The sequence below is a fragment of the Neovison vison genome, chromosome 6 (genome assembly GCF_020171115.1).
Source record: "Neovison vison isolate M4711 chromosome 6, ASM_NN_V1, whole genome shotgun sequence".
In the NCBI taxonomy this organism is placed as follows: domain Eukaryota; kingdom Metazoa; phylum Chordata; class Mammalia; order Carnivora; family Mustelidae; genus Neogale; species Neogale vison.
The window spans coordinates 179571605-179598524 of NC_058096.1; the positions used below are offsets into that span (position 1 = coordinate 179571605).

Here is a 26920-nt window from a genome sequence, read left to right on the forward strand (position 1 = left end):
GAGTATACAATGATGTACGAGTTTCTAAATACTTTCCTTCCATTAACACTGACTAGACGTATGAAACTTACTTTATCACAAAACAGCTATAAAGTTTAAAGACTGGAATAATCCACAAACCAGTATAGAGCAGTGGAGAGTACGTGTTTCTAGATACACACATAATAAAGATAGTCAAAATGCATCTCACCACCCATACCCATGAAAGTGATTTTCATTCTTCAAAATTTAATTCAAGTTCATTTTTTTTATCCTAGAAAGCTTTTGTAGACCTTTATCTTTTTCATTTAACCACATGATTCTTCAATTATATCTCCCTGTAGCCAGTTTAAATACTGGCCAACGATTAGCTCAATTCAAATATGAAGAATTATGTAAATTTTTGGCATATCTTTTCTTTTTCTATTAGGTGTATTGGTACCTTGTTTTGTCCTGTTTTGGACTGTAAGCTCCTTGAGATCATGATGTACACATTTTGGTATGTTCTGATACCAAGTAGAGCAGTTTATGCACAGAAGATCATTACTAAAGATTTGTTCTATTTGTGTGTAATTTTTTTTCACTTTTTAATGTATTCATTCAGTTAACTTAAGCATTGCCTGATGAATTTCCAGAAAGAAGGTCCAGTGGCTATGATACTGAATATTTCCCTGGAGCTGACAATCCACTCCCCACTTAGGTGTGATTATTTTGAAGAGTGTGAATTGCAACTACTATCCTGGAAAGCCTTTACAACCAACCTTTGTTGATAGGTGATAAGATGAGAGTAAATTCATGCAGATGTATCAGAATTGAGGAAAAAGAATAAAGCTGGCTTGGAAATCTTGGTGGAGGACACGAAGTAAGGTAATTTCTTAGAAGGTTTACAACCCAGGCTTAAAAAAAAATCCATATGTTGAACTTGGGATAGATAAAATGTAAGGAGATGACGAAACGGAATTCTATTTTATTATAGAGGAGTAAGGACAGCCAATGACCTCGTAGTAAGAAAAGGCAGGATATGAATTCAGACAAACCATGAACTGAGAGTCAATGCCTTGGGTCAACTACTAAATCCATGACCTAACTCTCCATCACTTAGTCTCTCTGGCCCTCAATTTTCTCATCTCCAAAATAATAGGATTGGACTTAGTCAGTGGTTCTATACCAGTTAAGAATGGGAAAGAATTCCTGAGTATTTGCCCATGAACTTATATGAACATACATGTAAAATATGCATTCAAAGATAACATAAATTCTATTGTTACACCATCCTCTCTCCGTACTCCATGTATAAAATCTCTCATTAATGAGACTTAAACAAAAGAAAAGAGGATCATGGGGCATTTGAGTGGCTCCGTGGGTTAAGCCTCTGTCTTTGGCTCAGGTCCTGATTTCAGGGTCCTGGGATCGAGCCCCACATTGAGCTCTCTGCTCAGCAGGGAGCCCGCTTCCCCCTCTCTCTCTCTGCCTGCCTCTCTGCCTACTTGTGGTATCTGTCCATCAAATAAATAAAAAAAAACTCTTAAAAAAGAAAACAGGATCTGCCAAATAACTGAAAAGCACAGAATGAAAAAGTACCTAAGCATGTACTTTTTTTTTTTTAACACTCATGGTTTGAAACCAGATAATTCAAAATACAGATATATACATTTCAGATTTTCAACAATTATATAGATAGTTTCAAAACAAATTTAAATACTGGCCAACGATTAGCTCAATTCAAATATGAAGAATTATGTAAATTTTTGGCATATCTATTTAAGTAGCAAATGTTCCCTCTCAAGATCACTAATAGCTACACACTTGGATTTTTCTCTAAGAGAGAAATATTTCTATTGTTGTCCCAATTCTAAAATTATGTGTGTGTGTGTGCGTGTGTGTGTGTGTGTGTGTGTATAATATCAATCATCTCAATTCATTGGTGTTCCCTGATTTGAATTTCATACAGAAATACACAGTCTATTACTAGTAATTCCGAGTAAGAATAAAACATAATAATGATTATCCAGGATGCAGCTGAGAGACTGTGGATTAACATCTGTACTATTTCTCAATGTATCCATGCCATATTTAAATAACAAAAATGGTATTTTTTCTGTGTATTTTGTAACAAGAATTGATAATAACGATGCTTTGCATTTGCTATAAATAACACATTTCATCCAAAGTTTTTATTTTCTCTTGGTTAACCAAGCTTGCTGCCTGTAAATTAACATTAGCATAAAGGGAGTGGTATTTCAGTTTTCATCTAAGGAAATCGATAGCCTTTCAAACATGAGCTGTTTAGTTTCAAAAAGATGGAGGGAGAGATTTTAGAAAGCTTAGCAATGCAGGTGTAGAAAACAGATAACTTTAAAAACTTTAGCCTAGAGTTACTATAAATAGGAACATTTTAGACAAAATGGAGTTAAAGGGTTGCTTTGTTTCTCTTAAACCTTGAGGTAGCTGGGTGAAACACAGTCATCAGAATGACATTCTGAGATGAAACATGGAGGGAGGTATCAGTAAGTTTGTTCTATCTTTGTGTAGTAGTGACAAAGTGACTTTCAAGTGTCTTGAAGGTACATATAAAACACTTTGTATTTGCCATTTGTAAAGTCTAGGAGATAAAGTTCACTCTTTTCTCTGTCACAGTAACTAGCTCTATGTAATCAAAAGGGTAGCCAAGATTTCCAGCCTAGAGAAGTAAAGGAGCATCTCAGAGAATGACAGAGGACAATGTTTTAATAAGCCAATATGTTTCAAAGTTAGACCGTGGACCGCCCGCATTGTAATCATGTTATGCAAGGACTGAGCAAGTACAGAGCTTGTTTTTCTACATCATATTCCAGACTGACTGCACCAGAAAAATCCAGGGACCAGGAGTTTGCCTTTAACCTAGTTGAATCTGGGTGATTCTTAGGCACACTAAAATTTTAAAACTACTAACACAGACCCTTTTCTGCCTAGCTTTCCATTTCCTAAGAGCAGGACATCAGCCAACACTGGCTTTAGACACACTCCTAAATTTTCTCTGTTGGGCAAAGTCAAACCAACAGATCTTTTCTTGATAACATTTAGAGAAAGACTTTTTAGCACATGTTTGGACTAACAGCTGAGATGCAAGCAGACAGGAACAGAAAACGGTAAAACCAACCCACACAAAGAAAATGGATGGATCTGTCAAGGTACAGGATTCGTGTTGAAACTAAACCAACATTTCCTCAGAACACTCACAGTTGAATGCCAGCAGCTAATTGTGAGAACTCCCCAAGGGTTCTGTGTAACAAAGAAGAGCTACTGATGTGACAAAGTAAAAGTTTCCCCAGGGTGACACAATAATCCACTGACCTATAGTGAAAATTTATCCTCACTTGATACACATTGCATTCCTGCTGTAACCACTACCCTTTGTTTATAAGGAATGAACCTCATTTAAGTGGCAGGATGTTCAGATTGATGTTTTAACTTGTGGATTCCCAAAAGGGAGAAAAATCAGGGATTCGCTTAGCTTGGAGAAGTTAGGGCAATGGACTTGCATTATTATCAGGGATCTCTCAGGGGGAGCAGCAGGCAATTATTTTTCGTTCTCCTGGAAATTCTTGAAAATCATGTTAAGAGAAAGAAAGAGGATACAGGTTGCCAATAGCACAGATACAGTTTTTCAGATTTCAGATCACTGATTCTAGCCCCAGGCTGGGGGATTTACTACAGATGCCAATACTGGTACATCATGATTTCCTCGGTTCTCCTCTGCTTGGAGACCACCTGCCAGTTGTTCACTAGGCTACTTCTACAATACTGCCTGCATTCCCTAAAGTTCCGTATCACAGATTCTCATGGACTAGTTTCCGAGTGAACCATACATTTGTAAAAAGAAGAGAGAACACCTAAACTTGAGAACACCTAAACTAAAGCCCCCTTTCATGTTTCAACAAAGACTGAGAAATCTTTGGGTTTTGATTTCATGACCAGAAATTTATTTAGGTTAAAGGTCAGACTGCCCTTAAACTTTCTCTCCATTTGTCATCAAATACTGAAAGTTATTGGAAAACACTGTTCTCAACAAATGATTCTCAAACTTCTTCCCCCATTTGACTCTTTTCTTTTTAAAATCTATTTTTGGGGGGAGACAAAAATCGATGCTTGTCAGCCAATTTCTTCTTGCTTCCTCCTGTTAATGTTCCAGAAACAAAATGTAGTGCCAAGGCTACTCTTAAAATGTTTAGAGTACTGAAAGAGATGCAAAGAACTGTAGAATTTAGATTAAAAGAGATTATTTAATCCTGAATGTATTTTCCCAGTCACAGACTAAATATATACTATATCTATAGTAGAAATTAAAATGATTTTTATCTAAAAATAAAATAATCCTCTAAGAAATACAGTAAAAAAACATCTTTCTACACTTAGGTGTCACTTATTTTATCTGCAGTTTTAGGAAGGCAACAATCTTACTCTTTTTCTTTTTCTTTTTTTTTTTTAAATCTGGCCCATTTTGATAAGTCCCCAAACTTCTCCCCTGGGCAAGCAAAGTGCTGCTCAGTTAGGCTACCAGAAGACAGACTGGGAAAAGAAATGGGAATGGAGGGGGACAGCCTGAGTTTTTCTGAGACTGAGAAGAGAAAACTATGACTGAATCTCAGGTGATGGTGTACTCAAGGAAGCAAGGCAGATGCCCATGTATCAAGTACAGTGGAGCAAGTGTATAGCATAATCTCCATTCCAAGTGTAAGGTCAGCAAAAAACAACATGCATAAAGAAGCAAGCTAGTGGGTAGATATGGCTTGGAAAAGTCCACTAATGCTAAATGTAGATCTTTTTTTTAATAGGACATCTATAAACAATCCTAAAATGTAGCCAGCAAAGTAAGGGGAGGCATTAAAGGACTAAGCCATATCAGAGAGCAGTAGGATCTCAAGATAAATATTTCATAGAAAGGAACTTAGAAAAAAAAAAAATCAAGCTATGCTGCTTAAACTTATTCCTTGAAGTGTGGTCTAGAAACCTCCTGCATTAATATCACCTGACCTGGTAGTGCCTGATGAATGGCAGATTTTTGAGCTCCTGCCAGACCTACTAGATTTTCATTACCAGAGCTCAGCACCACTGTTCATTATTATACAATTTAGAGTTTGAAAACGAGTACTTAAGTTATGAATTGAGCACAGATGACTTTCAGCCCTAAACCAATTAAGGATGCCAATGAAGAAAAACAGCCCTGCAGAGTTTTGTTCTATGTGCTAGATCACTTTGTAGCTACCCATGTGGGATGGGGTAAAAGACCACATGTCTCCAGCAAATCCCTTAGTCAATGCACTTCTCTTCTGCTGGAAATATTTTTTATCGCTTGGAAACTCAGTGATTCAGCTCTGCTGGGAAAGGACAAAAACACAATACTATGATTTCACCTTAGAAAACAAAAAATACCAGATTCAATTCTAATTGTAATTGCTGTGAGTTCCCAGACGTTGCATCTGAGGGTGGCTTAGGCTCTTGATCCTAATGGCAGGTATGAAGGGCTGCCACAACAGTCAAGAATCTAGGACTGTGGTACATAGTCAATCTTCCTACCATATTAAATAGGCTCTTGATTCTTAACACCTGGTCTTGGACAGAAACACTTAAATGGCAACAATCTAAATACGGGAAGTAAACTCTAGGACATCTAATGGGGAATGCAGGGGTTTGAGCGTGAGCTCAGAATATAAGGTTATGGGTTTAGACGGGAGTTACATCTGGGTCACATCTGGAAGCTACATAGTTTGTACATTATGCATGCACAGAAGCACCCTGTGCAAACCAAGGTGGTGTTGCCATACTGTATTTTTTTACTCTGTATCCCATAAAGCCCTTCACCATTCAAGAGCGTCAGTGCTGTATGTGTGAACAGTGGGAACATGTTGCCTTCTTGGATAGTAGACCAAAGCCATTTCACCAGGGACAAGAAAGGGGTAGTTCTTCTGTAAAGCTGGTTTGTTGGGTGTGCTCCCAGAGTCATGTTTATATTTTACTTTCTCCCTCTCAGCACTTGCATCAATGGGGAAGCCCAGTGGAGAGAAACATTATTCATTCTGCCACCAGAGTGTTCCAAGAAAGGCACACACAGAGTCCACTACTCTATGCTGCTGGCTGGGAGTCTTCTCCTCCTGCCTTTCTCATAATCACTGAAATTCATTTTGGCTAAGAAACTGTAAGATCAGCAGCATCTCAGTGGATCAAAATTACTCATAAAACGTATGGACAACAACCCAAGGTAATTCAGAAACAAATAAAATACTCTTAACTGGTTTTCTGGAATGTGAGTATTCCTTTAAAATATAATTATTGATTATAGAAATGATGACCGGACAGCTGTCAAACTATCATTATAAATACAATTTAGTGTTGTTAGTCTTTATAACATAAATAGCAAGGGATGTTCAAAGGCCCCACACAAGCACCTATGTGTAACTCAAGCCAACACACAGCATTTTTACTGAATAAGGATCTGTTTCATTCTATTTGCTTGTTTGGTTGAACAGAGCAGAGGCAAAACAAACACCAGAGGAGACAGACATGCCTGCTTAAAGGACAAGGTCTTTCTTTCATCTGTCCTTGCTTCCACCTTCCTTCTTTTAACCCCTTTACATGAGCATTTTAAACAGGAAGGAACAGAGAAGTGTGCAGACAGCCGGTATGCACACTTGAAGGCAGAAAGTAAAAGTCCAAATGAGAAGTGAACTCTTCTCCTACTCTTTGTTTCCTGCTGAACAGAGTAGTGCTGCTGTCATCATACATTGTGTCACACATAATGAAGACCTAATTGTATGCAATGTTAGATCATAGAAATGGTGGTGAGGAGTGGAAAGTGTGAGGAGATAAAAGTGATCTCTGTTGACAAAAAGATGTGCATTACTGAAGGAAGCATTCATAGGAGTGGCAAAGAACAATAAGGGGAAGTGGGTCAGCAAATCCTACTCTGACCTTGACTCCAAATCCAGACAAATTTCAGGAACAATGGATTCATTACTCCTTTAAATATAAGTACATGGGTGATTCTGACGTTATATAAGCCCCAGTTATAAAAATAATGATAAATTTCACAAATGCAAACATTCTACAACTCATTTGGAGGCAAAAACTGACCTAAAGGGAGGAGGCAGAGTCAAGGTGGCTGAGGAGTAGCAGACTGAGATGACATCAGTTCGCGGGAGTTTAGCTAGATAGTTATCAAACCATTCTGAACACCTACAAACCAACAGCAGATTGAAGAGAAGAAGAGCAGCGATTCTAGGAACAGAAAATCGACCACTTTCTGAAAGGCAGGACCAGCAGAGAAGTAAATCCAAAGCCATGGGAAGATAGACTGTGGGGGGAGGGGCTGGCTCCCAGGAAGAGGTAGAACAACGGAGTACAGAATTTGAACTTTTAAAAGTCTGCTCCACTGAGGGGCATCACTCTAGAGGCTAAGCAGGGGTTGAACCCTAATGGGGACAGTGTGGTCTCAGGTGTCTGAATGTAGCAGAGCGCTCTACATTCCCAAAGGAGGGAAGCCGGCTACAGAAACAGAGCCAAGGAGCGAGCTCTCAGCTCGGGGTACATTAAACTGTGATCAGTGGCACAGTCAGGACACTGCTCTTTGAGCAGGGACCCCCACAAGTGGCAGATGCAGGGAGACTTACATTCCTCTGTGGGAAGAGCCGAGCGGGAGGATCTGCTGGGTTTGGAGTCTCCAAATAGGGCTCTGTGCCAGAGACAGAAATGCTCAGTCACAGGCTGGGTAAGCTCAGAGTGCGGCCAGAGACCAGGGAGATGGGAGTGATTGACCGCTTTTCTCCGAGGGTGCACTAAGGAGTGGGGCCCCATGATTTGGGTCATCTGGGCTGGAAAGTGAGAAGCTGTTATTTTCATTCCCATCATCCAGACCTCTATGGAAAGCATTCAGGGAACAAAAACTCCTGAGAGCGAATGGAGCAGATTACCTAGCCTGGCCCCTAGCAAAGGCAGTTCAATTCTGTCTCAGGCAAAGACATTTCAGAATCACTACAACAGGCTCCTCCCCCAGAAGATCAGCAAGAGCATCCAGCTAAGACCAAGCTCACTGATCAAGGAAAACAGTGGAATTCCAGAGGAGGGAAAAGCAAAGCATGGAATTCAGGGCTTTCTCTCCAGGATTCTTTAGTCTTGTAAAGTTAATTAAATTTTTCTAATTTTATTTTTTTCTCATTCTAATTATTTTAACTTTTCCTCCTTCCTCTTTTAACATTTTTAAAATACTTTATCTTAACAATACCTTTCTAAAAAAAATCTTTTTAAACCTTCATTATTATAGTCATATTTTATCCTTCACTGTATCGAACTTTATTTTTTTGTATAGATATAGGTTTTTTCCTTCTAAAAATTTTTGGGATACAATTTCTTCTAATAAGATAAAAATATATCCTAAATCTAGCACAGGGCTTTGTTGTAGTCTCCAGCCTGAGCAAGTTCTCTCCACTTTCTTTTTCTATCCTTTTCCAATCAACTTGTCTTATCAATTCCTTTAAAAAATATTTTTAATAATTTTCATCTTTACAGTCACATTCCATCCCTTCATCAGGTTTACCCTTATTTTTGTTTATATACAAGTTTTTCTTTCTTTAAAATTTTGGGAGGTAGTTTCTTCTGAGGGACAAAATACACCCAAAATCAAGTGGGGGGGCTCTGCTCTAGTCACCAGTCTAATATATATATGTATTTCAATTTTTAAAAAAAAATTCTTAAACTTCTTTTTACCCTCTTTCTTCTTGCCCTGATTTGGGGTCTCTTTTGATTTGGTTTGTGTACATTTGTCTGGGGTCTTTGCCACCCTTTTAATATTTTATTCTCTTGTTCATATATTCTTATCCAGATAAAATGACAAGACACAAAAACTTACCATACACACAAAAAAAGAACAAGAGGCAGTACCAAAGGTTAGGGACCTAATCAATATGGACATTGGTAATATGCCAGATCTAGAGTTCAGAATGGTGAATCTCAAGGTGATAGCTGGGCTCTAAAAAGGCATGGAAGATATTGGAGAAAACCCTTTCTGGAGAAAGAAAATCCCTTTCTATAAAAATAAAAGAACTAAAATCTAACCAAGCTGAAATTAAAAAAAAAAAAAAAAAGCTACTAATAAGGTGCAATAAAAAATGGAGGCTCTTACTGCTGGGATAAAGAAGGCAGAAAAGAGATTTAGTGATATAGAAGAGCAAATGATGGAGAATAAAGAAGTTGAACCAAAGAGAAACAAACGACTATTGGACCACGAGGGGAAAATCTGAGAGATAAGTGATACCAGAAGATGAAACAATATTAGGATATTGGGATTCCAGAAGAAGAAGAAAGAGAGAGGAAGTCAGAGGGTATATTGGAGCGAATTATTATAGAAAATTTCCCTAATATGGAAAAGGGAACAAGCATCAAAATTCAGGAAGCACAGCGAACCCCTCTCAAAATCAATAAAAATAAATCCATACCCCATCATCTAATAGAAGAACTTACAATTCTTAGTGACAAAGAGAAAACCCTGAAAGAAGCCCAGGACAAGAAGTCTATAACAGACAAAAGTAAAAATATTAGAATGGCAGCAGACTTCTCCACAGAGACCTGGCAGGCCAGGAAGAACTGGCATGATATATTCAGAGCATTAAATGAGAAAAATATGCAGCCAAGAATACTATATCCAGCCAGGCTATCATTGAAAATAGAAGGAGAGATAAAAAGCTTCCAGGACAAACAAAAATTAAAAGAATTTGCAAACACCAACCCAGCCCTACAGGAAACATTGAAAGGGGCCCTCTAAACAAAGAGACAGCCTAAAAGTAGTAGACCAGAAAAAAAAGGAGACAATATACAGTAACAGTCACCTTACAAGCAATACAATGACACTAAATTCATATCTTTCAATAGTTACCCTGAATGTAAATGGGCTAAATGCCCTAATCAAAAGACACAGGTGTCAGAATGGATTAAAAACCAAAATGCATCAATATGCTGTCTACAAGAAACTCATTTGAGACCCAAAGACACCTCCAGATTTAAAGTGAGGGGGAAGAAAACCATTTACCATGCTAATGGACATCAAAAGAAAGCTGGGGTGGCAATCCTTCTATGAGATAAATTAGATTTTAAACCAAAGACTATAATAAGATATGAGGAAGGACACTATATCATACTGAAAGGATCTATACAACAAGAAGATCTAAAAATTTTAAATATCTATGTCCCTAACATGGGAGCAACCAACTATATAAACCAATTAATAACAAAATCAAAGAAACACATCAACAACAATACAATAATAGTAGAGGACTTTAACATCCCCCACACTGAAATGGACAGATCATCCAAGCAAAAGATCAACAAGAAAATAAAGGCCTTAAATGACACACTGGACCAGATATACATCAAAGATATATTTAGAACATTCCATCCCAAAGAAACATAATACACATTATTCTCTGGTGCACATAGAACATTCTCCAGAATACATCACATTCTGGGTCACAAATCAGGTCTCAACTGGTACCAAAAAAATGAGATCATTCCCTGCATATTGTCGGACCACTATGCTTTGAAGCTAAAACTAAACCACAAGAGGAAAGTTGGAAAGAACCCAAATACATGGAGGCTAAAGAGCATCCTACTAAAGAATGAATGGGTTAACCAAGAAATTAAAGAAGAACTGAAAAAGTTCATGGAAACAAATTAAAACACAACTGTTCAAAATGTATGGGACACAACAAAGGCAGTGCTGATAGGAAAATATATAGCCATACAAGCCTTTCTCAAGAAACAAGAAAAGTCTCAAGTACACAACCTAACCCTACACCTATAGAAGCCGGAGAAAGAACAGTAAAGAAAGCCTAAACCCAGTAGGAGAAGAGAAATAATAATCAGAGTAGAAATCAATGAGACAGAAACCAAAAAAAGTAGTAGAAGAAATCAACAAAACTAGGAGCTGGCTCTCTGAAAGAATTCATAAGATTGATAAACCTCTGGCCAGACTTATCGAAAAGAAAAGAGAATCGACCGAAATTAATAAAATCATGAATGAAAGAGAAGAGATCACAACCAAGACCAAAGAAATACAAACAATTATAAGAATATATTATAAGCAAAAATACACCAGCAAATTTGACAATCTGGAAGAAACGGATGCATTCCTAGAGACGTATGAACTACCAAAACTGAACCAAGAAGAAATAGAAAACCTGAACAGACCCATAACCAGTAAGGAGATTGAAGCAGTCATCAAAAATCTCCCCCCAAAAAAGAGCCCAGGGTCAGATGGCTTCCCAGGGGAATTCTACCAAACATTTAACAAAGAATTAATACCTATTCTCTTGAAACTGTTCCAAAAAGTAGAAATGGAAGGAAAACTTCCAAACTCATTTTATGAGGCCAGCATTACCTCGATCCCAAAACCAGACAAAGGCCCCCGCAAAAAAGAGAATTACAGACAAATATCCTCGATGAACACAGATGTGAAAATTCTCACCAAAATACTAGCCAATAGGATGCAACAGTCCATTAAAAGGATTATTCACCATGACCAAGTGGAATTTATTCCTGGGCTGAAAGGTTGGTTCAACATCCACAAATAAATCAATGTGATACAATACATTAATAAAAGAAAGAACAACCACCATAGGACACTCTCAATAGATGCTGAAAAAGCATTTGATAAAGTACAGCATCCTTTCCTGATCAAAATTCTTCACAGTATACGGATAGAAAGAACATACCTCAATATCATCAAAGCCATCTATGAAAAACCCACAGTGAATACCATCCTCAATGGAGAAAAACCGACAGCTTTTCTGCTAAGGTCAGGAACACGGCAAGGATGTCCACTATCACCACTACTTCAACATAGTACTAGAAGCCCTAGCCTCAGCAATCAGACAACAAAAAGAAATTAAACGCATCCGAATTGGTAAAGAAGAAGTCAAACTCTCACTCTTTGCAGATGATATGATTCTTTATGTGGAAAACCCAAAAGACTCCACTCCAAAAATGCTAGAACTCATACAGTAATTCAGTAAAGTGTCAGGATATAAAATCAATGCACAGAAATCAGTCTTATTTCTATACACCAACAGCAAGACAGAAGAAAGAGAAATTAAGGAGTCAATCCCATTTATAATTGCACCCAAAACCACCAGATACCTAGGAATAAACCTGATCAAAGAGGCAAAGAATCTGTACTCAGAAAACTATAAAGTACTCATGAAGGAGATTGAGGAAAACACAAAGAAATGGAAAAATGTTCCATGCTCAGGGATTGGAAGAACATATATTATGATAATGTCTATGCTACCTAAAGCAATCTATATATCTAATGCAAACCCTATCAAAATACCACCATTTTTTTTTCAAAGAAATGGAAAAAATAGTCTTTAAATTTATATGGAACCAGGACAGACCTCGAATAGCCAGAGGAATGTTAAAAAGAAAGCCAACGTTGGTGGCATCACAATTCTAGGCTTCAAGTTCTGTTGCAAAGCTGTCATCATCAAGACAGCATGGTACTGGCACAAAAACAGACAGCTAGATCAATGTAACAGAATAGAGATCCCAGAAATGCACCCTCAGCTCTATGGTCAACTAATCTTTGACAAAGCAGGAAAAAATGTCCAATGGAAAAATGACAGTCTCTTCAATAAATGGTGTTGGGAAAATTGGACAGCCACATGCAGAAGAATGAAACTGGACTGTTTCCTTACACCACACACAAAAATAGACTCAAAATGGATGAAAGACCTCAATGTGAGACAGGAATCCATCAAAATCCTTGGGGAAAACCCAGGTAGCAACCTCTTTGACCTCAGCCATAGCAACTTCTTCCTAGAAACATCACCAAAGGCAAGGGAAGCAAGGGAAAAATGAACTATTGGGACTTCATTAAGATCAAAAGCTTTTGCATAGCAAAGGAAACAGTCAACAAAACCAAAAGACAACTGACAGAATGGGAGAAGATATTCACAAATGAAACGTCAGATAAAGTGCTAGTATCCAAAATCTATAAAGAAATTATCAAACTCAATACCCAAAGAACAAATAATGCAATCAAGAAATGGGCAGAAGTCATGAATAGACATTTCTGCAAAGAAGACATCCAGATGGCCAATAGACATGTTAAAAAGTGCTGAACATCACTTGGCATCAAGGAAATACAAATCAAAACCACAATGAGATACTACCTCACACCAGTCAGAATGGCTAAAATTAATGAGTCAGGAAACAAGAGATGTTTATGAGGATGTGGAGAAAGGAGAACCCTCCTACACTGTTAGTGGGAATGCAAGATGGTGCATCTACTCTGGAAAACAGCATGGAATTTCCTCAAATAGTTGAAAATAGAGCTACCCTACTACCCAGCAATCACACTACTGGGTATTGACCCTAAACATATAAATGTAGTGATCCAAAGGGGCATGCACACCCAAATGTTTATAGCAGCAATGTCCACAAACTATGGAAAGAACCTAGAGGTCCGTCAACAGATGAATGGATAAAGAAGATGTGGTGCGTGCGCGCGCGCGCACACACACACACACACACACAATGGAATACTATGCAGCCATCAAAAGAAATAAAATCTTTCCATGTGCAATGATGTGGATGGAGCTAGAGGGTATTATGCTGAGTGAAATAAGTTAATCAGAGAAAGACAATTATCATATGATCTCCCTCATATGAGGAATTTGAGAGGCAACGTGGGGGGTTTGGGGGATAGGGAAGGAAAAAATGAAACAAGATGGGATCGGGAGGGAGACAAACCATAAGAACCTCCTCATCTCACAAAACAAACTGAGGGTTGCTGGGAGGAAGGGGTCAGGGAGAGGGTGGTTGGGTTATGGACATTGGGGAGGGTGTGTGATATGGTAAGTGCTGTGAAGTGTGTAAGCCTGACAATTCACAGACTTGTACCCCTGGGGCTAATAATACATTATATGTTAATTAAAACAACAACAACAACAAAAAAAAACTGACCTAAAGGGATGTGAAGCTATATATAGCCTTAATGTGAATATTGCTAGAGACTTACAAATGTGTTTGATTATGGAGTACTGACCCAGACTCAGCTGGGGATGTTATGTAACACTAGGTATATTTTATGGATCGTGTTTTGTTTCTAAACTCAGAGAAGTTCTTAATTTTCAAACACTTCTGACCCAAACAGTTTCTGATCAGAGTGTATGGGCCTATACTATGTGCCAATACTGGTAGTATAGGTAGAGCACAGTATACAAGGTAGAACCATCCAGTCCTCATGGGGTGTTTTTTCCACGAGGACTGCCAGATGATTATTGGATAATTAGAGTTAATTTTATCTTTTTACTTAATAAACTTTATTTTTTAGACCAATTTTAGGTTTACAGAAAAATTGAGCAAAAAGTACATAAAGTTCCCTATATTCCATCTCTCCTGTTCACAGGAACCTAGTGTTCAATTAGCTAGATATGAGCTGGGAAACCGACAACAACCCCAACTATACAAACAGCTGGAAGAGTCCCGCGGGAGCCTGCATGCACCCTTCCCTATAATTGCTGCCCTAAAATAACTTATAGTTTTATTATAATACATTTACATTGCAGATTTCACTCCTCCCTCTGCCCCTGTCCCCACGCAGGGGAAGGCTGCTATGACCATTCCAACAAGGACCATATAAGACTAATCTCCCCCTTCCCCAGCTACCATGTAGGAGGAGTTCCTTAGGTGATCGATTGGAGGTAATCTCAGTCAGACCTTCCTAGCTTTGACCCATAAACCATGCCAAGCATAAAAAGAAAAGACACTCCTAACCCCTAACCCTGGGGCGGGGGGTGCAGTGGCCACCCCTGGGTCTACTTGAGTGTGCATTTTCTCTTTAATTGCCATTAAATTCCTCCTTACTTAAGAATTTGGCTCCAAATTCTTTCTTGGCCAAACTCAAGAACCAAGGTATACATGGAGGCAAGGGAGGGACCTGATGTTGACAACAGTTTCTCCCATTATTAACATCTTGCATTAGTTGAGGTACATTTTTATAACTGATGAGCCAGTTGATATACTATTACTAAATCCATAGTTTACATTAGGGTTCACTATTTGTGTTGCATAATTCTGTGGGTCTCAGCAAATGCTTTTTATCATGTATTCACTATTACAATATCCATAAAATAGTTTACTGGCTCCAGTATAGTTAACTCTTTAATTTATATTCAAATATATTACTATTTACTGCTGATAGTACTTACTATATTCATAAATAGAAATAGAGAAAAGCATATATATGTAACTTATCAGTTTTGACTAAAGAAATTGGAATGAAATACCAGGACACTAATTCACTAAATATTATTTCCGTAGTGACATAAGTATATAATAGTTATCTATGGTTTTTGCCTCCTCAGAATTCATCACTTACTTCTCTTTAAGGTTTTCACTTTTTCTTTTTCTTTTTCACATTTCACTTTTTCTTTGGTGAACCAAGTGCCCTAACTTCTTAAGCTAAATGGTTTGGATAGACTAAAATCCTCTATCTAAGTCAGGAGAAGCAGGTAACTCAGGCCTGGCCAATTAATATTTCATTTTCCTGGCAAACTGATTCCCAAGGATATGATGCACGTTTGGATAAGATTCTATTTCAGAGCTTTTCATAAAACTCCTAGAAAAAAAATGCCTTTTATAGTCTGGGATTGCTTGGAGGGAGAAAGCTTGGCGCTTCCAAAGGCCTCCACATAGAGAATCTAAAAAAAGAGAATGAACTAACACGAGGGAGAAGTGACTCCTAACTGAAACTATATTCATAGAAAATATATATCCATTTATTCCATGCCTTAATTCACTTCAGTAGTCTTCCTCCTCTTCTTGCAGTTTCCTTTTGGCAATTGTCCAAAAGTTCTTGTGTGTATAAATCCACACGAATAGGCCCTCAGCAAAAAGGCAGGCAAAGATCTTCCTCTGGAGCTACTGTTCATTCTCATGCTTCTACTTCAACGTGGTCACTCCTATGAACAACTGCTCCCTAAAAGTCTGCTCCTTTAAACGGTTTCATATTGTCTGATTTCTGGATACTTATGACACGCCCCATAAAGCATGTCTTCCCCATGCCCTTCCCTATCACAGGACACTCTTTCCTTTTGGAAAAAAATATAGATAACTCTATGTTAATCCATTCCCCAGACTCTTAGCTTCTAGCTGAAATTCATACACTTTAATTATGGCCTTTTGAAGAGATAATTAACCTAAAACAGTGTTAATGATCATAATGTGGTTTTATGTATTCTTCATGTGCAAAAAGACACTCTTCAGGAGCCAGTTAAAAAAACAAGTACAGGACTAAATTACACCCCCACCACCACCTCAAATTCTGATTAGATAGATTTGGAGGTAGGGCACAGACATATGCATTTGAATCGTGCATCCCAGGTTATTTAGATGCAGATGATCCACAATCATGAGCCATCATTTAAGAAAGAAAGATTGAGAGAATGTCAGCAACAACAGTAGGCTGTTTCAAGTACATGGCGGCTACCAGAACTTTTCATAAAGAGAGCATTTATTCAGCTCTTAAATCAAATACTGGAAATGCCTCTCTTCTTTGCTTTTGCTGAGCATGGTGTTTCCCATCATACCTGTTCATGGGAATAAATTCTTCTTTGCAATGGGAGGTATAAGGGATTCTAACAGACCTGCTTTGGCTGCCGATGTTTTGCTTATTACATCTTAAGAATATTATAATACAGATTTGTTTAGGTTTCTGTGTGATTGGGAAAAACAATGAACTCTTTCCCAGGTTATGACTCTGAGCCTCCCAGAATCAAAGTACATTCATTCTCAACTGAACAAAAGTATGGCCAACTTTGCCTCTTCCGTATTCAGTCATATTTTTGTACTTCTTTGGGGACCCTCTGTTTTAAGGTCTTCCGGGGTGAACTGCTGGTGTTCTTATCTCCTCATTGACACCCTATGTTCTCCATTGCCTTCCCTGACATTAAATTGCCTGAACATGGAACACCTGGAAGTGGCACTTTCATGCTATGTGCACTATGCCTCCTCAGGTAATATTCATGAACTTTTGCACCTGTCTCTTTGGTAGCTGAAATACCCTTGTCTGTCTTTCATTAAATGTTTCAGGTTTTCAATTTGGCACATAATGAATGCACACACACACACACACACACAGGGAAGTGTGAAAGGGAGCAATCTGGGAGCTGTTCAAGCAAAACTCTGACAACATATTTCTAACAGGAAAGAGTCACTAAATTTGAATTTAGTATGCTTCTCTTTCTGGTGTGTAAGTATTTTTATTTATTTTGCATATGTTGCTTAGGATACATGGCTGTCATGATGTTCCTGATGAAGCTGGGGAGGAGATAAAATTTAGAAACAGTTCATGGCAGGCAGTTGGCTTCAGGGTATGAGCCTCCTTGGTGGGATACTGGCATTTTAACTGAATACTGGTAAGGACACCCAAGCCAGACTATGTTCTACATCATTCTCTGACCAAATCCTGAAGTCCTGCTAGAGATAGACAAACAACCACAATCACTCAACTTAGGCAGTGATGTGTTCTGCTCTGGGGAAAAAAGGAAAAAAAAAAGATGCTTCTGAGACTTCAGATTAACTTCTACTTTCCCTTTCTCCAAACATAACCCCTGTGTCTTCTATTGAGAGACATGCAAAATAATGGCAATAAAAACTACCCCTTACTGAGCATAAGAAGGCAAGGCTGTGGGCAAAGTAAAAACACTTGCTAAACTTTATCTCACCCCACCAACTACCCTGCTGACTGGTCCTATATTCCTTTTCACCTGATGGAGAAAAAGAAGATTAGAGACAATTCACTTACAATAGGTTGCAAATAGCTGGCATATTTTAAGATTAGAGCCAAGTATTTAGTGGCACTATGCTACGTAATGGCAATTGCTCTCTGTGCATTACTACCAACAAAAAACAAACAGGATTCTGATATGTTGAGTAAGAATGGTAGCATCAAGGGGTGCCTGGGTGGCTTGGCTGGTTAAGCCTCTGACTCTTGGTTTTGGCTCAGGTTGTAATCTCAGGCCTTGAGATTGAGCCCCACATCAGGCTCTGCACTCTGCACTTAGGGTAGAATATGCTTAAGATTTTTTATCCCTCTCCCTTCCGGTACCACTTGTGGTCTCTCAAATAAATAGATCTTTAAAAAAAAAAATGGTATCATCAAATGTAACTTCAGATTTTTAAAAAGATTTTATCTATTTATTTTAGAGAGAGAGAGAAAAGGAGTGTGAGCAGGGGGAGGGTCAAAGGGAAAGGGAGCGAACCTCAAACAGACTCCATGCTGAGCACAGAGCCCAGCACCGGGCTTGATCTCATGACTCTGAGGTCATGACATGAGCTGAAATCCAGAGTCAGATGCTTAACCAACTGAACCACCCAGGCTCCCCTCTTAACTTCAGAGTTTTAATTCAATCTCATTTTTGAGATAAGGAATCAAAGATTTTCAGAGGTTAAATGGTTTATGAAAACTCACATAGATACTCAGTGACAGAACCCTAACCAGAATTCTGATTGTCTGATTACCAGTTGAATGTTTTTCATGGTACCATCAGTTCCCTTTAGTTTACTTTTTGGATAACAGTAGAATTGGTCCACTTTTACCTAGAAATATACTGGAGGAGAATAATGGGGTCATCCCTTAACAAGGGAGAGAAATCTATTTTGTCAATATTTATGTCTTAAAACTTTGGTTCAAGAGAAAATAAGTGAAAACCTATTTCCTTTCAATAGAGAGCAGAAGGGATAAATGTATTCATTATATGCTGTACTTGTTACTAATTCTTTCAAATTACAAAGTTGTTCTTTTTTAGAATTACCAGCATATTGATGTACAGAAAGGATATTTTGTCCTAAAGTATCCTCTATAGAAAACTTTATAAAAGGGGGATTCATAACCTTTCAAAACGACAAGCATAAAATTTGCATCTAATTATTGGGCATTCTGCTTTTTCTATGTCATTCTGTCATAAGGCAAAGTGGCATGCACACTGATTTGGGCAAACACAAAGCGAAAACTCTTTCTGTGAAGGGATAAATGGCAGCAGAAAATGCCATTGACTTGAATTCACAGGCTTATCAAAAGAGGAGGAAAAAACATTTTCTTGGCTTTCCTAAGACAAGGTAAAAAGCATGTCCATTAAGTTGTTGAGAGCCTTGAATAAGTCATCCACCTGTCCTCCTCATTTTACTAGCAAATGAAACTCAGATTGCTTACCACAGACCTCCAGAGAGGAGATGGATGACCATGAGCATTTACTTTTATAACAAAAATATCTGTTTGTCTGAGCAAAACAACAACTAAGCAGAAAGTAACTGACCAGGGATAACGGGTTAACATCTTTCATTCATTCAACAAGTTTTTATGGAGTGCCCACTATGTGTCAGACCATATTCAACACATGGAGGGTAGATAGAAAAGTAAATAAACACTCTGCCCTAATAGTGATCACATCTTAGGTTGGGGGTGGAAGACTCGATGCAATTAATACAGTGTGTTGAAAGGTGATGAATGCAGTGAAGTAAAAGAAAGTGCACAGAATTCTGGGGAGGGTAGTGCAATTTTAAATAGAGTTGCTAGTGATGCCTTTATTAGAAGATGATATTTTATCCAAGACTTGAAAGGAGTGAGGGAACAAACCATGAAGATCTGGGAGGTAATCATTGCAGGCAAAGGCAACGATGCCTGCAAAAGACCTGAGCAGTGGGAAAATGCTTAGTTTATTTAAAACACATGCTTTTCTGCTTAACCTCTTCCTTTCTCCTCTCCCCCGCCACTTCCCCCCATAAATACACAGTATGGCAGCAGCCAGTATGCCTGGAGCCTAGCACTCAGGGGGAACACTCTTAGGAGATAAGGAGTATAGTAGCATTTATACCGCTTATCGGTGCTTATTCACACTGCCACATTCATGGTAGAGTTCTTCAACCCATATTCATATAAGTGAAAGCAGGTATTATTGTTGTACTATTATTTTACAGATAAAGTGAGGCACAAAAAATCCACATGAAAGGGCTTGAGATGCCCTGGCATTACTATGATGTTTTTTTCCTTTTTGACTTTCAAAGGATGCAAATAGAATTAGAGAACTATAATTTTTGACCATTTTTCTTACAGAATTTTTTTCCTAAAGACAATGTCAAGATCCATAAGTTGTTTATAGTATAAGAATGAGAAGGAAAGACTCTTGACAATAGTGCCTGGGTTCAAATCTCTACCTCTGGGTGACCTTGCATAAGTTGCTTAGACTTTGTAGCCCAGCTTCCCCATTTGTGAAATGAAGCATACAGCAGCACCAATCTTGCAGGGTTATCTTGAGTGTTAGATATCTTAACTTTTTTTGCTTTTTAAGTAAACTCTGTGTCCAACATGGGGCTCGAACCCATGAGCATGCATGCTATACCAACTGAGCCAGCCAGGTACCCCAAACATCTTAATATTTTTAAAGTGCTAAGAACACTTCCTGGCACCAGTAAGTCCTACACCAGGAAGAAAACACAAAATGTCTACAAACTCCCTCTTTAAAGTCTCTGATTTGGGGAGTAGGGGCATTGGGGATAGAGACGAGAATAAGCCCTTCTTACTTTTTAATGTTTCTCTAGTAGGTAGGAGGGCACACCTATCCCTCAGTGGCTGAGATACGATAAAATTTGAATGTAAATCACCATGGTCACACAATTTTTGCCTCAAGGAAATTAACAAATTGGGTCTGCACATCATTATCTCCTTACCTCCACTCTCCATAATTAGTAGCATAGTTGGGTCTTACACACAATTATAAGTTACATACAACCTATCCTCAATCTTCCCCTAGGTCTCTGAATGAGTGATGCCAAGATACAGGCTCAGAATACTTGTCTAAATGAAAGAAGGTAACCTTGAGAAACAAATGAATGTAGGTAATGTCTCCATTTAAAATGTAATAAAGGGAATAGAAATCCTTTTGACTGGTTTCTGTCTATTGATGTCAGGACATTTCTATCTCTATGACATCAAAAAAAGCAAAGTGTGAATCAGAACAAAAACAGGAGATGTCTCTATTTTGGCAGGCAATAAAACATCCCCTTCAATAAAATGTCCTTTGGGGTGCCTGGCTGGCTCAGTCGGTTGATCATCTGGCTCTTCATTTTGGCTCAGGTCATGAACTCAGAGTCGTGAGATCAAGCACCGTGTTGGGCTTTGCACTCAGCAGGGAGTCTGCTTGAGATTCTCTCTCGCTCCACTTCTCCTTCTGCCTTTCCCCACCCACATGCATGCTCTCTCTCAAATAAATAAATGCATCTTTAAAAATAAATAATTTAAAAAAATAGAATGGCTTTCCCTTCCGCTCCTAAAACATTTTGTACACTCTGAAACTTACCTACCAGACTATGATAATACTTTATTTACTTGTGTATAGCTTGTAAGCTCTTTGAAGATAGGAACCTAACTCAGTGTGGTCTTATTCTCCAGTCTTTATCATTATTTCTGCCACACTGTCAGTGTCTGGTCCATTTTTAATGAACGCATTAATGAATGAAGGAAACAACTTGCCAACAAATATAACTTGGTATGTAGCAAAAACAGGGCAAAATTTAAGTATCCTAATTGCTTGTCAAGTTCTATTTATAAGAGAATTTCATGCTTCTGGAAGATCTCCTGAGAGAACTAGCTGGGGTTTATGCTACCAAGGAAATCAATTTTGGGGGGCACCTGGGTAGCTCAGCTGGTTGAGCATCCGACTCTTGATTTTGGCTCTGGTCATGATCTCCAGGTCATGAGACTGAGACCCACATTGGCTCTGTACTCAGTGGGGAGTTTCCTTGAGGGTCTTTCTCTTCTTCTCCCTCTGCCACTCCCCTGTCTTGTACTCCCTCTCTCTCTCTCTAGAATGAATGGGTAAATGTTTTTAAAGAAAAGAAAATCAATTTTTGAAATTTTTATGAAAATTAACATTTCATTCTATTTTACAATGGACTACTACTTTTATGAAGTCTGTTTCTAATGTTAGGTTACTCTGTAGAAGAATTCTTTCTCATTTATTCATTTATCCATATAATTTTCTGAGTACCTGCTCTGTTCCACATACTTAAGATATGAAAATAAACAAAAACAGACAATGCTTCCTTCATTGAGCATCTATTCACTGACAAGTTGATGCTTAGTAACTTAATTCAAAGAAAAAAAAAAAAACCCAACAGGATCTCAACTAGTTTAAGACATCATTTACTCTTGTGAGTGGTTTTTATCATTTATTTTAGTCAGAGACACATTGAGATGAAGTTAAGGGAGGAATTAATACACACACAAAATTTTACATAAAATTCCAGGAATTTCACAGACTTCCCTGAAGATGATTCACAGATTTCAGGTTAAAATTTTCTGATCAGATCTGCAGCTATCATTTTGTGTGTGTGTGTGTGTGTGTGTGTGTGTGTACATTTACTTTAAAACACAAGTTTAAAATACCAGAAAACACGTAACAAAAGGGTAAGAAATACATAACTATATTAATTACTTTAAATATAAATAGACTAAATGCTCCAATAGAAAGACAAATGACAGTTGAATAGATTTTTAAAAAATCCAAGGTCCATTTATGCCTAAAAGAGAGTCACATCAGATCTAAAGACATAAACAGACAGAAAGTGAAGGGATGGAAAAAGTGTAATGGAACTGTGTAAATGGAACTGAAAAGAAGCTGGTATATGAAGAATCCTATCATGGACTAAATGGACTAAAATGGACTAAAACAAAGATTGTTAACAAGAGACAGAGAAGAACATTATCTTACAATAAAGAACTCAGTCCAAGGAGAGGATATAACATTCATAACTATTTGTGCAATTACTATAGGAGCACCTAAATATAAAGCAAATATTAACACACATAAAGGGAGAAATTGAGAGTAAGACAGTAATAGTAAGGGATTTTAATTCCCCTATACACCAATGCATAGATAATGTAGACAGAAAATTAATAAGGAAACCCTAGGCTAAAATGACATATTAGACAAAATAGACTTAATGGATATATACAGAAAGTTCCATCCCAAAGGAGCAGAAAACTCATTCTTCTCAAGTGTACATGAAAAATTCTCCAGGATAGATCATGTTAATCACAAAATAAGTCTCAATAAACTCATTAAGACTGAAACAATATCAAACATCTTTTCTGGCAACAATGGTATTAAACTAGAAAGCAATTATAAAAACAAAACTGCCCAAACACATAGTTACTAAACAACCAATATGTCAACAAAACAAAAGGAGGAAATTTTAAAAATACCCTGAGACAAATAAAAATGGATACACAGCTTTCCAAAATTCATGGGATGCAGCAAAAGCAGTTCCAAGAGGAAAATTCAGAGTTATATAGACTTACTTCAGGAAAAAAGGAAAATATCAAATAAATCTTACTTTATATATAAAGACTAGAAAAAGGAGAACAGAGCCTCAAGTTAGTAGAAGGAAGGAAATAATAAAGATCAGAATGGAAGAAAATAAAACAGACACTAAAAAAGATCACTGAAAATAAAAGATAATTCTTTAAAAAGGTAGATAAAAGTGATAAACCTTTAGCCAAACTCATCATAAAAAAAAGAGAGAGGGCTCATAGAAATAAAATTGGAAATGAAAGAAGAGAAATTACAACTGACACCACAGAGATATAAAGAATATTAAGTGATTACTACAAATAATTTTAGGCAGGTAAATTGGACAACTGAGAAGCAATGGAAAATTTCTTGAAACACACAACCTTCTAAGAATTATGCATGAAGAAACAGAAAATATGAATAGACCAATTACAAATAATGAAGCTAAGTCAATAATTTAGAAAACTGTCCCCCGCAAAAGTCTACTCAGACAACTTCACCTGGGAATTTTAGTGAACATTTAAAGAAGTTAGTACCTATCCTTTTTGGATAATTCCACAAATTTAAAGAAGGAATGCTTCCAAACTCATTTTATGAGGCTAGTATTACCCTAATATCAAAACCATGGATGTCATAAAAAAGAAAGTTGGGGACTAATATCCTTGATGAACATAGATTAAAAAAATCCTGAAACAAAATTTTAGCAAACCCAATTCAAGAATACATGAAAAGGATTATACACTGCAGTCAAGTGTAACTTATTCCAGGTATGCAAGGATGGTTCAACATCCACAAATCAATCTTCATGATACACCACATTAACAAAACAAAGGATAAAAGTCATATGATCATCACAAAAGACATAGAAAAAAATATGCTCAAATTTAACATCCACTTATGATAAATAAATAATCTCAACAAAGTCATTATAGAAAAAACATATCTTGACATAATAATAGCCACATATTACAAACTCACAGTCAATATAGTACTCAAAGGTGAAAAGCTAAAGCTTTTCCTCTAAGATCAAAAACAGGTCAAGGATGTCCATTCTCACTGCTTTTATTCAATATTCATTGACTTTAGAGATAAGCATTGTAAATCTAGCCACAGCAATTAGAAAAGAAAAATAAATAAAAGGCAACCTAATTATTAGGGAAGAAGTAATATTGTCATTCTTTGCAGATGAGATGACACTATATATAGAAAAATTTAGAGATTCCACCAAAAACACTATTAGAATTAATCAATAAATTAAGTAAAGTCACAGGATACAAAATAACATAGAAAAATTAGTTGAGTTTCTATGCCCTAATAACTATCAAAAAATCAAGAAAGGAAATCCCATTTATAATTCTGTCAGAAAGAATAAAGCACCTAGTAATAAATTTAACCAAGGAGGTAGAATATTTGTACTTTGACATTTATAAGACACAGATGAAAGAAACTGAAGATGACACAAATAAATGGAAATATATTCTATGTTCATGGATTGGAAGAATTAATATTTTTTAAATGTCCGTACTACCCAAAGAATCTACAGATATAATACAATCCCTATCCAAATTCCTATGGTATCTTTCACAGAAGTAGAAGAATTCCAAAATTTTTATGCCATCCACAAAAGACCCCGAAGAGATAAAAGCAATCTTGAGAAAGAACAAGTGAGAGGTATCATGCTCCCTGATTTTAAACTGCACTACAAAGTTAAAGTAGTCAAAGCAGTATGGTATTGGCAAGAAAACAGATATATATATCAAGGGGAGAGAATAGAGAGCCCAAATATAAACTACTTATATATGGTCTATTGATCTATGAAAATGGAGGAAAGAATATATAATGGGGAAAAGACAGTCTCTTTAGTAAATAATACTGGAAAACTAGACAGCTAAAGAATGAAACTAGATCACTTTTTTAGACTATTTACAAGAATAAATTCTAGATTAAAGCCTTGAATGCAGGAACTAAAACCATAAAACTAGAAGAAAACATAAGTAAGCTTTTTTACATCAGTCAGCAATATTTTTTTGGACTCGTCTGCTCTGGCAAGGGCAAAAAAATCTAAAATTAATAAATGAGATTACACTAAACTCAAAAGCATTTGCACAGTGAAGACCATCCACAAAACAAAAAGGCAACTTACTGAATGATAGAAAATATTTGCTAATACTGTATCCAACAAGAGGCTAATATTCAAAATATATAAAGAACATGCACAAATTAATATTAAAAAAACCCAATAATCTAATTAAAAATGGGCAAAAACATGAGTGACATTTTCCTAAAGAAGACACACAGATGGCCAACAGGTACATGGAAAGACATTTAACACCAGCAGTCATCAGGGAGCTATGAAATCAAAACTACAATTAGATATTATTACCTTTTACCAGTCAGATTGGTTATTATCAAAAAGATTTAAAAAATTACAATGTTGTCAAGGATGTGGAGAAAAGGGAACTCTTCATACACTGTTGGTAGGAATATAAATTTGTGCAGCCAACATGGAAAACAATATGGATCCTCAAAAAACTAAAAACAGAACAACCATATGATGCAGCAATTTCACTTCTGAGTACTTATCCAAAGGGGGAAAAAAAACCCCACTAACTTGGAAAGATATATGCATCCCTATTTTCACTACAGTATTATTTACAATAGCCAAGATATGAAAGCAACTTAAGTGTCCATTGATAAGTTAGTGGATAATGTGATTACATATGTATGTATGTATGTATGTATGTATGTATGTATGTATGTGTGCACTTACTTATAAATACACACACAACTGAATATTATTCAGCCATAAAAAAGAATAAAATCTTGCCATTTGTGACAACATGGTGGGCCTAGAGGATAATATGCTAAGTAAAATAAGTTAGAGAAAGACAAATAAATTTCATTTATATGTGGAATCTAAAAACCAAAATAAAACAGAAACAGATTCATATACTTCCCTTATCAGAAGGGAAGTATAGGAGGAGGGGGAGCAAAATAGTTGAGGGGGATTAAGAGATGCCAACTTCCAGTTATAAAGTAAATAAGTCATGGGGATATAATGTACAGCATAGGGAATATAGTCAATTATATCGTAATAACTTTGCATGGTGACAGATGGTAACTACAGTTACCATGTGGATCACTGCATAATGTATAAAAATGTTGAATCACTATGATGTATACCTGAATCTAATAGGATACCGTATATCAATTATGCTTCAATTAAAAAAAATGCAAAGTAACATTTGGTTTATATCTGAACTTCAAAAGATTACCTATAGTGGCAAAGTTAATCAAAAGATTAGAGTTATTTGGGGGTATTTCAGGAGCTTGAGAAGTTGCAAAAGTGGACGTAAAATTTTTAAAGTGACCAGGGTAAAAACTGGTAATTAGGAAGAATTTGTTCTCTTTTAGTAGCAAAGTTATAAAAAAATACATTTTGAATGAGACAAATATTCTTAACTCTTATGTACCCTCAGAAAAATCAATAGAAAAGCATTGGTTATAGTGTTAGAAGCTAATCTCTATAAAAAGATTAGGTGAAATAAAACTATTTTGCTGGG

At 36.9% G+C, this 26920-nt stretch overlaps 1 protein-coding gene across 6 annotated transcripts in view; it reads right to left on the reverse strand.

Moving 5' to 3' along the window:
• CNTN4 (contactin 4) overlaps window positions 1-26920 on the reverse strand; it is a 952026-nt gene that overhangs the window by 317680 nt on the left and 607426 nt on the right. The gene's annotated exons all lie outside the window — the stretch shown is intronic.